Here is a 14,261-nt window from a genome sequence, read left to right as displayed (position 1 = left end):
CACCAACAAAAGAGAGAAGAGAAGAAACTTAATCGATTTATCACTTGGCATAGTTTCACTTGCAGTACTGTACTGATGATTGACTTCGTAACATTTGACTCTATTTATAGTCAAACTGCTTTCTCAATATTTGAATTTTTTCATTAGTTATAATGAAAACATCTGCTGTTGTTTTAATATTAAAATGCATGTTATTGACGAAGGGCAACTATATTGCATTATATCAAGGAAACAAAAGTGTGTCGATACGACTACATTAGAGATAAACAGTCCCTCAACCCGTGTTGTTATCCAGCCTATCTTTGAGTCCTCAATTTCAGCAACAAAAAAATGAATTCTAAAAATGATGATTGTTCCGAAGGAGGAAAAAGAATTGGAAACAAAGAAATAGATGAATAAGAAGTAAAATAAAAATATTCAATGCACTGACGGTCCATCATAAAGATGCACATCTTCATGGGCATGAAATGTATTTTTTTCGTCAAATCGAACACTCAATATAACACAGTTTTCTATTATACCGGCCATCACAGACGAATACAAATTTTGAAATTTTGTTTTAAAATGAATTAACGGGTAGTATTCAGAAAGAAGAGGCAATAAGCGTGGCTGCTTAAATGTTGCTATTTTATGATGCTTACAAAAACTTCATTAGTTAAAGTTCAAATTAAATTTTATTTGGATCTAACGTTAGATTCCGCTTATCAGCCAGAAGCTACAGTGGTGGTAGTCGTAGTTGTAGTGGTTTCAGCAGCAGCGGCAGTTGTAGCAGCACCACCTGAAGCATCACCAGCCGCTGCGGTCGTTGCTGCTGCAGCTGTTGTGGTTGTTGTTCCTGCTGCTGCAGCAAGATATGCCCAGAGCCCAAAGCAAGGTTCAGCTTCTGCTGATGGTGCAGCTGAAGTACTGACAAATGCGGCCACAACCAATAAAGCGAAAAGTGCGATTTTCATCATTTTGATAAGTTAAAGACTGTTAAGTTTGACGAGCAAAGCTGAACTGATAATTTGTTCGAGCTACGCTGATCCTTATATACGAAACAAATTGTGAAATGAGCGCCAAATCGAAATAACTCTACAACTATTCCACTTAGTCTCTGTTTTCAAATATTTCAACAGGCAATATGTAAATCAAGACAACAATTTTCTCAAGTTCACCTTCCAAATTTTCGAAATTATGAAATGAAATGGAAATTTTTATCAATGAAGATATCATTACGAAATGTCTCATGAATTTTTGTTTACAAAGTTGCTGTTCTTCTGTTAGAACCAGTGTCACTATCGATATAATTGAGCATTGAATGATGTCAAACAGTAAATTAGAATGGAAACTCCAGACATGACTTCTTAAAGTGATTTTTTGGTGGTATTTTTAGGTAATCATATCTTAGGTCAACTTTTTTTGCTGTCTCATTCAGCTGAAAATTCTTTGAAAATTATATTTACAAATCGAATCGAGCTTAAACCATTTTTGAGAATTGATTACATATGGTTAATTCTAGCGCATCACGGTTGTGTGCATTTGTTTTGTTTTCTGTTGTTAAAATTGTTCACAAATCAAAAAGAAAACAAACATTACACTTTAAACGATTCTTAAACACTCAAGAGTATCGTTCAGAGCAAAATATGAGGTTTATCTCCCCACTGCCAACAATTGGTCCATACAGTTGTCTTTCGGTCATATGTATGTGCCCAAAGCTGGACCTGACAGAAATGTGTACTGCATGTAAATGATATGAAATCCCTAAGAATTTACAAATCCCATATTGGATGCGAAATTTTGTAACGATGAGTAGGATGCATTTGGTCAGGTATTTACCTCGTTGATAGTAACCAAACGATGAAATAGGTAATTAACCTTAAAAAATTGTAATTTAAAACGCAAAAAGTAGTAATAGCCGACAATGCTGTTGAGCGACGGTGGTTGATGCAGATGCTGCTGTGTAAAAGTCAACGCATGTTAAGTGGATACCCAGAACTGATTCACACGAACTCTTTTTTTTGAAAAAATGTGAGATCATGTTACACTTTAAGACAGGCCTCTCACTCTAAATTTGGACTCCTTATTAAGGAATTAAGGAAGTTTTAGCACAAAAATAAGGAGAAATAAGGAAATTGTTTATTGGAATTAAGGAAAAATGAGGAGACATTTTTCGATAAAAATGGAAATTATTCTAAAATACAGCAACAATACAGCCTCAACTTTAAAATAAAACGCATTATTGTTTATTTTGACGTATCGTTTTTGTAAAGTTGTATCGTAAAATTCACTTTTATTACGATGAAAATTTGAATATTTTGGGCGCGTTTAAGGCTTGAACTAGATTCTTAGAGGCCGTACAGAAAATCTAATTTTTCGTCGCTCGGTTAATGCGCTCAGTTAAAGAAGCAAAATTTTGACAAGAACAGCGGCCACATAAACACAAATTATTTCATTGATTTTATTTAATCAAACACAATGTCACCACTCAAAAATAATTACTTTGCATCAATACGAAAACCAAACACCTTTTTACATCAAAAATGTCAAGTTTCACTGACAAGTTATTTCTTCACGAACAAAATAGGCCGTAAAGAATCTAACCTCACAGTTAACTTTGACAGATTTAACTGAGCGAAAAATGTTAACGCCAGTGAGACAATAGTCATTTGTGTACCTGATTTGCACGATTGATTTTAGGCAATTTCGCGGATTGTAGGCCGAACGGAGTGAGGCTTACAAGCGAAAGTGCCTAAAATCAATCGTCCGAAGCAGGTGCACATGTGAGGTTTCATGCAAAGGGCCGAAAACTCAAGAAAAAATCAAAAATTACCCTCATTTTTGGCCCGAAGCATGAAAATACAATTTCTGTACGTCCTCTTAGCAAAGATTAGCTTTACCAATTATCACTGTAAGTGCGCTTCAAAATGTTCAAAATTCAAAATAAAACGCATCACTGTTTATTTTGACGTACCTATCGTTTCTTTAGGGTGGCAGTTTTCAATCAGTTTTCGATGCGACAAAATTTTTGAAATTTAAGACGTACTTACGGCGGGAAAATTTTACTTGACCCCACCCTCAAGTTTAAAAACTTGCTGGATTAGATTTTGATCTCATTAACTGCAAAAGCTGTTCTTTCCCGTTCGAATTTCGAAATAATAAATTGGTGAAAGTATAAACGTATAAATTTGAAAGAAGTAAGTGGAAATAAGGCTAAAACTTTGAATTGTTTGTAATAAGGACGCATGTTTGAGACAATGTTAAGAGTGATTTACATGTTAAATCAAATAGTTCTACTCGAGACTCTCGATCCAAGAGGTGGCGTGGAACCACAAAAATATAATGTTAAACCAGTCGTGTTGGACCGATCATGAGCTACGACACCAACTTTTTATTAGAGTTCTTTGTGTTAAATAATAAAAATTGTAATTTTTGCCGCGCAGCGATTTTTTTTTCTTAATTTTGATTCCGTCGATGAAATTTGCGAAAAATAAGGAAAATAAGGATTTTTTAATAAAATAAGGAGGAATAAGGAGGTTTTTATAAAAATAAGGAGAAAAAAAGGAAATAAGGAGGTGTGAGAGGCCTGACTTTAAGGCTTTAAGTGGTTTCTCCACTGTAAGTTCATACTCCACTAGTCATGAACAATGTGCACAGGCACAGGAACAAGGTCAGTAGCTTACAATCATTCGTGCACCTTAGAAAAATGAAACATGATAGAATCATTTAATCATTTTACCATTTTGTGGATGGATACAAAATTTATGTTGTAAGTAAGCCGAACAAGCAACGTGATGTCATCATAATTAGATTCAGACATCATGAACCAAAAATTGCATTTTAATTCACCCTTAATTTGATTTGAAGCTAAATCATGACGGTGATCACGATAACTCGTAATTGTTTAATTTGATTTGTTGACGAGATGTTCCAATCAGATATGACTAGAACCTCCGAGTTAATGATATTAAACAAAATAAATAAAAATTTCCATTCCATTTCATAATTTCGAAAATTTGGAAGGTGAACTTGAGAAAATGTATGTATCGATTTACACAATTCCATGATGAAATCTTTGAAAACAGAGATAAAGTGGAATAAATTTAGAGTTACTTGTTTCGATTTAGCGTTCGTTTCAATTTTTTTTTGTATATAAGGATCAGCATAGCCAAACCAAATTATCAGTTCAACTTTGCTTGTCAAACTTAACAGTTTCTTAAAAAATGATGAAAATCGCACTTTTCGCTTTATTGGTTGTGGCCGCATTTGCCAGTACTTCAGCTGCACCATCAGCAGAAGCTAAACCATGCTTTTTAATTTTGGCTTCCCTCTTTACAACAACAACAACAACGACAACGACTGCAGCAACAACGGCCGCCGCCGGTGCTGGTGGTTCAGCTGGTGCTGCCACAACTGCTGCTGCTGAAACCACAACCACTACGACTACCACTACTGTAGCTTCTGGCTGATAGATGGAATTTAACTTTAGATCCAAATAAAATTTAATTACAACGTTCAATAATGAAGTTTTTGAAAGCATCATAAAATATCTGCATTTTAAGCAGCCTCACTCATTGTCTCTTCGTTCTGAATATTTCTTTCTGCATTGTCTGGAACAATCTTCAGGGATAAACTTCAACTTTGTGTTGCTCAAATTGTGGTTTCAAAGATAGGCCGGATAACAATACGGGTTGAGGGACTGTTTATCTCTAATGTAGTAGTATCGATACACTTTTTTTCCTTGATATAATGCAATATAGTTGCCCTTCGTCAATAACATGCATTTGAATATTAAAACAACAGCAGATGTTTTCATTATAACTAATGAAAAAATTCAAATATTGAGAAAGCAGTTTGACTATAAATAGAGTCAAATATTTCGAAATCAATCATCAGTACAGTACTGCAAGTGAAACTATGCCAAGTGATAAAGCGATTAAGTTTCTTCTCTTCTCTCTTTTGTTGGTGGCTGTTTTCGCGGCCGCTTCAGCTGCACCAGAAGCTTCAGCCGAACCATGCTGGTAAAGTGTTAGCAAAGTTTGCACATATCACTAGTATCTGATAATCAATTTTGAACTTAGACACATTTCAGTTCTTAGTATAAATGTTTTGCAACGTTTCAGAATTTCTTGTAATATTTCAACGATTTGGAAATTTTGATGATCGATTTAATTTGTTACAGGTGGTTGTGGAACCATTGGTTTAGAAAAACGACAACATCTACGACCACATCAACTACTACTTCTACTACAACCACTACATCAACTACGACGACGACAACCACCACTACTACTGAGGAGGGTGGCTAAGCGCTTGAGAAGATGCGTTTAAATTCAACTTACAACAAACTTCTTACAATACAACTTGACGAGTCTAACATTATGAACCGTGCCCTGCAGTTAATTCAATAAAATAAATTACCTTTGAACTTTACAGAGCCATTCTATGATTTTTAACCGAATAATAACCCAAAAAGGTACTAGTTCTTCCAATTGATTTATTTGTGAATGATTAAATTCTACAAATTCGCAAGAGAACAGAAACAATTATGAAGCTTAATCAATCATCACTAATCATCAACTAATGTCATGTCGTCTAAACTTTTCGATAAAGACATATATCACCTAAGATGTGCAACAATTGAATTTATTGCATTTAAAATTGTTTTTATACGCAATCTGCCTACAGCTTTTTTACAAACTGAGAGATGTAGTCGAGAGTGTTCCATTTCGCTTATTACAACATACAGAAACCCACATCAAAATCAATATTTTTTATTTAAAGAGAGCATGGACGAACAATAATATTCAATTATGAGTTAAAATCACGAGAATAAAAGCCTGGGTCGTCAGTTTTAGTAGCTTTTAAGTGTTTCTGGTCGGTAGATGCAATTTTTTCAGTACATTTTTCGCATCTAACGACCAGATGCACGTCAAGCACTGTACGTGAGACCTTGACCTTGACCTTGCACATTTCGAATAGGACCCTGTGGTCTTTCCGGAAGAGCTTGAACGTTGAATCACTCACAGTGGAATGACCCACTTGGATCCCCCTTTTTGCCCTCCTTGTTCAATACTTTGTTACTCTGTGTGTACATCGTATCGATGTATTGAACAGCGCCGGACCGCCATCCGAAATGTGTTAAACTTAAGACTAACAACAATCACCGTCGCCGGACTAAGTGACTGGACTAGCTACTTTTGCATATATCATTCATAGGCTTGCAATACAGTCCGACACAATATAATGCCGCAAGGAAAATTTTTCTGTTACCTGCTTTGTCAACGACGGGCCTACGGGTACGGTAATAACAACGTTCGTAGACCCGAAGATTGGCAGCAGGGAGATGAACCGCTCGCCGGAGCCTTTGCTCGAGATGATTCTTACGTAGGGTCGAGGGGTCAGTTTTCATACAATATACATGTTAGAAAGATCATTCCTCCTTCCACAAAACATCCGTCAGCATCTCGCTTCGATGCCATGGGCGAACGTATACCATACCGTAGCAATCTCAGCGTTTAGCATTGTGCAGTTCACTCATTTTGCATCGCATTGTCACGGCGCCAAAGACCGACTCAACCGGCTATTCACGCAGCACTCACGCTCACACTTCACATTATTCACACACGGGACAGTTCCAGCTAACTTTAAATCGTACTCACATCCCTCGGAAACAATTTTCACCCCAAATAAACCGAGAAATTCACAAAAATTCACGTCAAGCACTGTACGTGAGAGGTTCCAAATTTTTATTTTGACGAGTGGAAATCAAACCCTCCCCTTCGGGTCGGGCTACACCAGTAACCAACGTCCCCACTCGTCAAAATAAAAAATTGGAACCTCGGACGTAATGTAATGTATTAATGCAACGCATTGCTCCTAATTTAATTAGGAAAAAATCGTCATAATTACCAATGATTACAATGCTACGATAGATATGCTAATTTCACAGTTCGACACCATATTGTCAGGGGAATTACGTGCATAAAGGTGTAATTTGCAACAAAGCGGTCGTCGGTTTTTTTTTGTATTAAGAAAACAAATTGTTTTTACTCTACAGATGGTAAATAAAAAATTGCTGCAGTTACGAGTTCGAAAACCTATGGGTATTTTTCCCTCCTGATTCTAAATCCAGAAAAAACAAATTTCTAGGACGTTTGGATCAGGAGATAGATCCCATAAATATCCATAGGTTTTCGAACTCGTAACTGCAACGTACGGGTTGTCGAGTACGAAAAATTTAGCTCTAATATATGCGTTTCTATGCATTACCATGCGTTTCTATACGTTTTCATATAAACTTTTATTGCACGACTCAGAAACAATTAGTTATGATGTTATAGAGTGTTGTTTATAGTATCAGATAGAGAAACGAGAAACGGGAAGTTATGAAACAGATTTGTTTAACGTCAGTAGGGCTAGAATTGTTAACATCATTCAATTACAAGCCCAAAAATAGTCCCTCGGGGTTTCCTTACTCAACGTAAATCTGGAGCATTACACACAAAGCTTAACCTCAAACATCTGAACCACATATCTAACTTAATTGTCCTGAACATACTACACATAACTAACGAGAAGTTCATGATTCCTGCGGACCATATCCTTTCAATGTTTTGGCTTACACCACAGATCACGCCGTAGGTTCGCTACAAATTCAACATAGAACGTGCCAAGGTCTATCTAACCCGGCGTTAAATCAAAATCACCTCATTCTCATTCGTTCACTTAAAATTCAAATTCTAAAGCGAACTGACGACATGCATGCAGGATATCTCAATATGAGTCGAATAAGTATGAAAATCTCGTCTAATTGAGGTAATCTACCTGTGATATCTGTGAATGGTATATCGGATCGTAAATGGTTCGATACGTAGTACGTATTACGTACTCTGAAGAACTCTATGTAAGTAAGTCATTATTGCACACGTTTGAGTGTGTGCGAGGGTTTATATTCGAGTGTGAATTATGTGTAACGAGTGGAGACGAAGCCGAAGTGAGAGTATATTCCTTCTCGCACACATTCAAGCAAGTAACATGTTCACATTAGCGTTTGGAACACATGCCAACTGAATAAATTTAAGTATTAAGTGAACCTACGAGCACTATTGCAGTCAATTACTTTACGATCACAAGTCCTAGTAAGTTCTTTACAAATTCACTCCAAAAGATAATACAAATACAAAGTATAATAATACAAAGTGTTTGCTAGTGAAGGTGGTATCATACACTGCAAACAAAATGTACCGGGCGCTGATATAGCATATTTTTACAGAGTGGTATATTCATCGAATGTGACGTATTCGTATACAATTTTCAATTTGTTTTAATTTTAGTTAAAATAACTAAAAGTCTTACCCCTGCTCTAGATTGATTCTACTCTACAAGATTGATCTTAAGACGTTTCGTTGTTAACCATGCTAACCATGTTAAAATGAACAATAACGAAAGTTTATTGAAAATGTTCTCTAACAGAGAAGAGTTAAGCAATATGCGAACGAGTCGTATACTTCAAGAAATTCGTACACCTAAAAGTATACTTCACAAATTAATAGTTTCCTCGATGTACTTATTAATTAAACGAACAACTAAGAGAGCTTTGCCATGTTTTTATTTATAGAAACCACAAATACGAATTATATGCCATACATCACATGAACCCTCTACGTCAATTTATTAGATTATTTTTAATGCGAGCTTTGCATGAAATAGCTGAGAAAAATCGTTCAGAGTCCCTTGCCTCAAAGAATAAAAACTGGCATTTGAAGCAATCAATCACTTCAAACTTGAAAATTGTGGAATTCTACGAGAAAATCAAATAGGGAAAATTTTCAAGGCAACGAAACATATTCCATTTACGAATGCCATACACACATTGAGTGCCCAATGTAAAGCTTATTCGATTTCGAGTTAGTTTTTCATAACAAAAAAAAAATTATTCCGAATCGATTACATCGGAAAATATAAATTACCTACCTTGATGATGATTCTCGTTGTTTCTTAGTGGAAATCTTTGCTAGTCCTTGGTGGTTCTATCACTTTTGCATTTATTCAGAGCACAACAACTTTTGTTTAACAATTTAAATTATCACATAGTTCTTGTAACAAAAATAAAAACCGAATAAAAACCACAATATTTTACACGAAACAAAATCTCAATATATTCTTAGTGTAATGTTGCCATGGATGTACGGAAAATTTTCACAAGATAGACCGAGCGCAATAGAATTTTAGTCGAAGCTATAATTTAGGCACTACTTCAACACAAAGTTTCTGGAAAGTGGATCACCTATCATCGTGGTTAATTTGAAATAGAAAAACTGTTGCAAATTGTCTCCAATGGATGATTTATAAATGATAGACTTTAAACAATAACCAGAATATGGCAATCTAATGCATAAATTTCTATGGACCTGACAGATATAATGTCAAACGAAGTCGAATTTGGGAAAACAAATTTTCGATTGTGAAAGTCGACTTTTCCTTCGAAAATTGTTCGAGCTTTTAGTACAAAGCTTCCAGGAGTTTTAAAGTTGTGATTGTACTATCAACCAAATAAAATTCGATTCTAAGTCTCTTTCTTGTTAATTATAAAGTAAGGTTACACATCTCTTGCAGACGATAAGCTTATCACTTGTATAGCCGTGTTATGATCAAATCTTTGACTTCTTGCGTTTAAAGTAACGCTCAGTGGTAGACGCCAGATCTTGTACTTCATTAATTTGTCTTAGCGCTCATGATTCGAAACAAAGAAAATTTAAATTTTTCAGCGATTTGCTAAAGATTTTGTAATATGTGAGAAAAAGTTGATAAAAAATTGAGGTGTGAGGGAGACACATCACCATGCCTTTACGTGAAAATTGCACAGAATTCAACGACACAATATATGCACGTTACAGTACATGAAGAGTACATTCTGCACATCCTCATTTTAATTAAATTTCGTTTATGAACAAATCGTCGAGTATACTTGGTAAAAATCAACGACGGAGCTAAAAACAATAAAAATAAAAATCATCTGCTCTGGACATGAACAGGCCAAACTGCAAATTATTTAACATCAAACTATCGATTTTCTGCCAACATTTTCCTCATGATTCACCCACACACGTACGGACTACAATTCGAAAATTTGTATACCATGAAATCATTTGGAAATGTGCTTGGATGTTTTAGGTTCAGTGAGTTACATTAAGTTTTAGCACTAGCGAAGCTTTCAGTTTATTCGTCCAGAGAAACTGAGATGGCACTAGCAGTAACGCTTTGAACATTTTCATAGTTAAGCATGCTTTATAATATGCATTACTGTCGTCATAATAAGATTAAAACAGTGATATGAATATTTTGCCAAGATGTACAGTTAAAACATCGCCTAATTTGGATCGGATTAGATCTTCAAGATGTCAGTGAATAAAGAAATTGCGACTTTGAACTATTCGTCGATATTATATCGACTTTCCATATGTTGGCTAGAGAAATAATTAATTAATTTTATTTCGAAATATTATTAAACTTGGGAAAATGTACTAATTTATCGAATGGCAGCAACGTTTTTTTTCCTCTCAAGTGAATTTTATTTTTGGATACATTTTAATGACTTTATTTTCGATTTCCCAATAGGGAATGTTAACTACCTTGAACAAATGATGCCTCATTTAATTGAAAAGGGTTTGTTTTAATGGTCCAGAGTGGCACTTTTTTTAGATTATAAAAAAATACTTTAGCGGTCAGGAACAAGACATTTGTTCGAATTCTAATAAAATATGAGTCCATTATTGTAGTTCTATCCTATGGACCCTTTCAACTCCTCTTAAACATCTTGAATGTGAATATCTTTGAATATCAGGTAGATGCGTGGATTAACTAACAAGAAGATAAAATCTCTACATGATGAGAAATAAATTTTGATCAATGAAATTTCGGTGTACAGTTGCAACGTGCTAACAGAAGAAATTAAAGGAGAGAAAACACGTTGATCGAATAAAATGATGGAAACAAGCCCGCAAAAAGTAAAAACTTACTTCAGGAACAAATAATTTAGCGTTTCTACGAAACTTGCAGATTATGTACTGGTTTGGAGATTTTTATTTTGACGAGTGTGGTGTTTACACGTCGAGCCGAAGGTGAGATATGCAAACGTCATAAGTCAAAATATTAGACTCGAAACCATTTCGTTGTATATTTTTCTCGCGTAGATCCCTGGACACGATCTTTAGGGCTTCTGCCATTGGCGGAATACCCATATCTGGGGGTGCAGCGAAGCATTTACCATTTCTCGAACATAAAACACCCTTTACGGTTCTTGTAGCATAATAGCATACAGTGAACGACATCTCAAATGTCTCACTGTCATTTTTTTCAGAGAATGTCATTGTGAATTTGCAATGACACAATAAAATTCTCAGAAAAATTTGATAGTGAGACATTTGAGATGTCGTTCACTGTAGTTTATTATGATACTAGAAACAAACATTTTTGTTCCGAGTGACAGATACTATTTGTCATTAAGGTATTAATCAAAACGTCACGTTCGGAAAAGTGAAAGAAAAAGCGAGAAGTTGTTGTTTTGGCTCTCTATCTGCTGCTAGAAAGTGACGTTTTTGGTCCGCCTGAATGAAAAAACTATTTGACATTTTGCGCAAATGACGTGTAAATTGTAAGTCAACTTATAAATTGGAAATTATAAGTAACCTTCCACAAGATATGACTTACAATTTCCAACTTATAAGTTGACTTCTAATTTATACGTTATTTTCGCAAACTGTCTTGTAACGCCCAAGTGAGAAAAATATAAGGTAAAATTTGAACTTAATTTTCTCCACGATTTTGGAACTATATTATGAGAAACCACTTTTATTTCAAAAATGTATCTTTTGTTTACCTCATTAATTTTTTTTTATTAATTATTGGCGATTTCGTCTAACAAAGTTAATAAATTATTAAAAATTCTGAGCTGACCCATATGAACCCATATTTCATGTAAATTCAATGAATCGAGAATTGTCCCATGTATACAAATGTCACAGGACATCCCGCGGTACATACAAATTTACACGGTCAACTCAACATTCATTTTTGGGTAAGGTCAACTTTCCATCATTTACCTGATGCAAATTCTTTATCCCTCTACTGCTTAGAAGACATCCATCGAGATATCGAAATACGAGTCATGCGAACTGTATTCGATTAGCTGCCTAGCCTCTCATACCTTAGATCCAGCAATAGTATTTTGCATAACAAGGGCGAAAGTAAAAAAATTCAAACGTGTGAAGTTTGCAGCCCGCGCCGCAGGCAAGGGCGGCAATCACACGATTTGAATTTTTTTACTTTTGCCCCGAGTGATGCATACTATTTTTTATGCCAAATACTGCGGAAGATTTGTATTTTCGGTCCGAAACAAAACATAATTTTAATTAAACTGTTGAGTTATCAACAAAATTTGCTATAGAAACACCAAAATGCCGAAAAGCGCGGGGGTCCAGGGGGCGGTAGCCCCTGGTATAAAAATAAAAACAATTTAACAAATGAAATTACTGTAAACATACATTCACTTGCTCACAAAACATTTGGCTATCGTCAACACAACACTACACTGAATGCGTACTTTCAATCAAGTGAACATGTGTTTTCGAGACATATGAGGACCGAAAGTAAAATGATGACAGTGACATTTACTTTCGGCCCGCAAATACGCAAGCCCACGGGGCGAAAGTAAAATGATGACAGTGACATTTACTTTCGGCCCAAGGCCTGAATTTTTAGCCCCGTACGAAGTACGAAGGGGCTTATAGGATTACGATGCCGTGTGTAATTGATGGAATTCGAAGCAGACGGTAAGGGCAAAGTGTTTGCCTATGTTTATAGATGACGAATCTGCAATAAAAATTTGGGCCGTCTGTCCGTCTGTCCGTCTGTCCGTCTGTCCGTCTGTCCGTCTGTCCGTCTGTCCGTCACGTCGATATCTTGAGTAAATCAAATCCGATTTCAAAAATTTTTTTTTCCCTGAAAGATAGTCAAAATAGTGAGGCTAAGTTCGAAGATGGGCATATTCGGGTCGGCCCTTCGTGAGTTAGGGCCACCTAAGTGATTTAAGGTCTTTTGGTGATATTTATGGCAAAATAAACGATGGAAATGTAAATGACACGGCAAATGATAGGTATTGTCAATACCAATCCAGGAAAAAAAAGTTTTTTAAAATCGGGTGAGTGGACCGTGAGTTAGGGCCTTAGAAGTGAAAAGCTACTAGGGCCCTATGTGTATTTTACATAGAACTCAAGTAAATTTCATCCGTTTTTCGTAATTTTTGTTTCATTTGAAAGATAATCGAACACCGAATAGAATGTTGTTGAAAAAAAAAAAATTGGGTCCTTGGACTAAGGCCGCTACTAGGGCCCTATGAGTATTTTACATATAACTCGAGCAAATTTCATCCGTTTTTCGTAATTTTTGTTTCATTTGGAAGGTAATCAAAGGCCGAATAGAATGTTGTTGAAAAAAAATTAAATTTGGGTCCTCGGACTAAGGCCGCTACTAGGGCCCTATGTGTATTTTACATATAACTCGAGCAAATTTCATCCGTTTTTCGTAATTTTTGTTTCATTTGGAAGGTAATCAAAGGCCGAATAGAATGTTGTTGAAAAAAAATTAAATTTGGGTCCTCGGACTAAGGCCGCTACTAGGGCCCTATGTGTATTTTACATACAACTCGAGTAAATTTCATCCGTTTTTCGTAATTTTTGTTTCATTTGAAAGATAATCGAACACCGAATAGAATGTTGTTGAAAAAAAATTAAATTTGGGTCCTTGGACTAAGGCCGCTACTAGGGCCCTATGTGTATTTTACATATAACTCGAGCAAATTTCATCCGTTTTTCGTAATTTTTGTTTCATTTGGAAGGTAATCAAAGGCCGAATAGAATGTTGTTGAAAAAAAATTAAATTTGGGTCCTCGGACTAAGGCCGCTACTAGGGCCCTATGTGTATTTTACATATAACTCGAGCAAATTTCATCCGTTTTTCGTATTTTTTGTTTTCATTTGGAAGGTAATCAAAGGCCGAATAGAATGTAGTTGAAAAAAAAAATGGATCCTCGGACTGAGGCCGATACTAGGCCCTATGTGTAATTTATACTCAATAAATTAAAATTTTAGGGCTATTTGAAATTTTTGTTTTATTTGAAAGGAACGTCGTACGGGGCTTCGTAATTGCGCTATGCGCAATTTCTAAGATGTACACATTACATAATAATTTTACTTTAACTACTTTAACCGGCGCATAGGCTT

General features: G+C 35.5%; 1 protein-coding gene and 1 long non-coding RNA gene across 2 annotated transcripts in view; one reads left to right on the top strand and one right to left on the bottom strand.

Moving 5' to 3' along the window:
* The window catches only part of LOC119079404 (protein GDAP2 homolog), a 46,110-nt gene extending 37,008 nt beyond the window's left edge, over nucleotides 1-9,102 (bottom strand). Inside the window, exon 1 of the mRNA XM_037187293.1 lies at nucleotides 8,956-9,102. The gene's annotated coding sequence lies outside the window, so the exon portion shown is untranslated. The remainder of the gene's footprint in view (nucleotides 1-8,955) is intronic.
* On the top strand, nucleotides 4,862-5,408 carry LOC119079405. Its single transcript, XR_005088167.1, has 2 exons — nucleotides 4,862-5,000; nucleotides 5,162-5,408. It is a non-coding gene; the product is annotated as an uncharacterized LOC119079405 (long non-coding RNA).
* Nucleotides 9,103-14,261: the final 5,159 nt, after the last annotated feature.

The sequence above is a fragment of the Bradysia coprophila genome, unplaced genomic scaffold, assembly GCF_014529535.1.
Source record: "Bradysia coprophila strain Holo2 unplaced genomic scaffold, BU_Bcop_v1 contig_324, whole genome shotgun sequence".
Lineage (NCBI taxonomy): Eukaryota > Metazoa > Arthropoda > Insecta > Diptera > Sciaridae > Bradysia > Bradysia coprophila.
The sequence above is the reverse complement of the archived record's forward strand: the minus strand, read 5'-3'. Positions and strand labels throughout refer to the sequence as shown.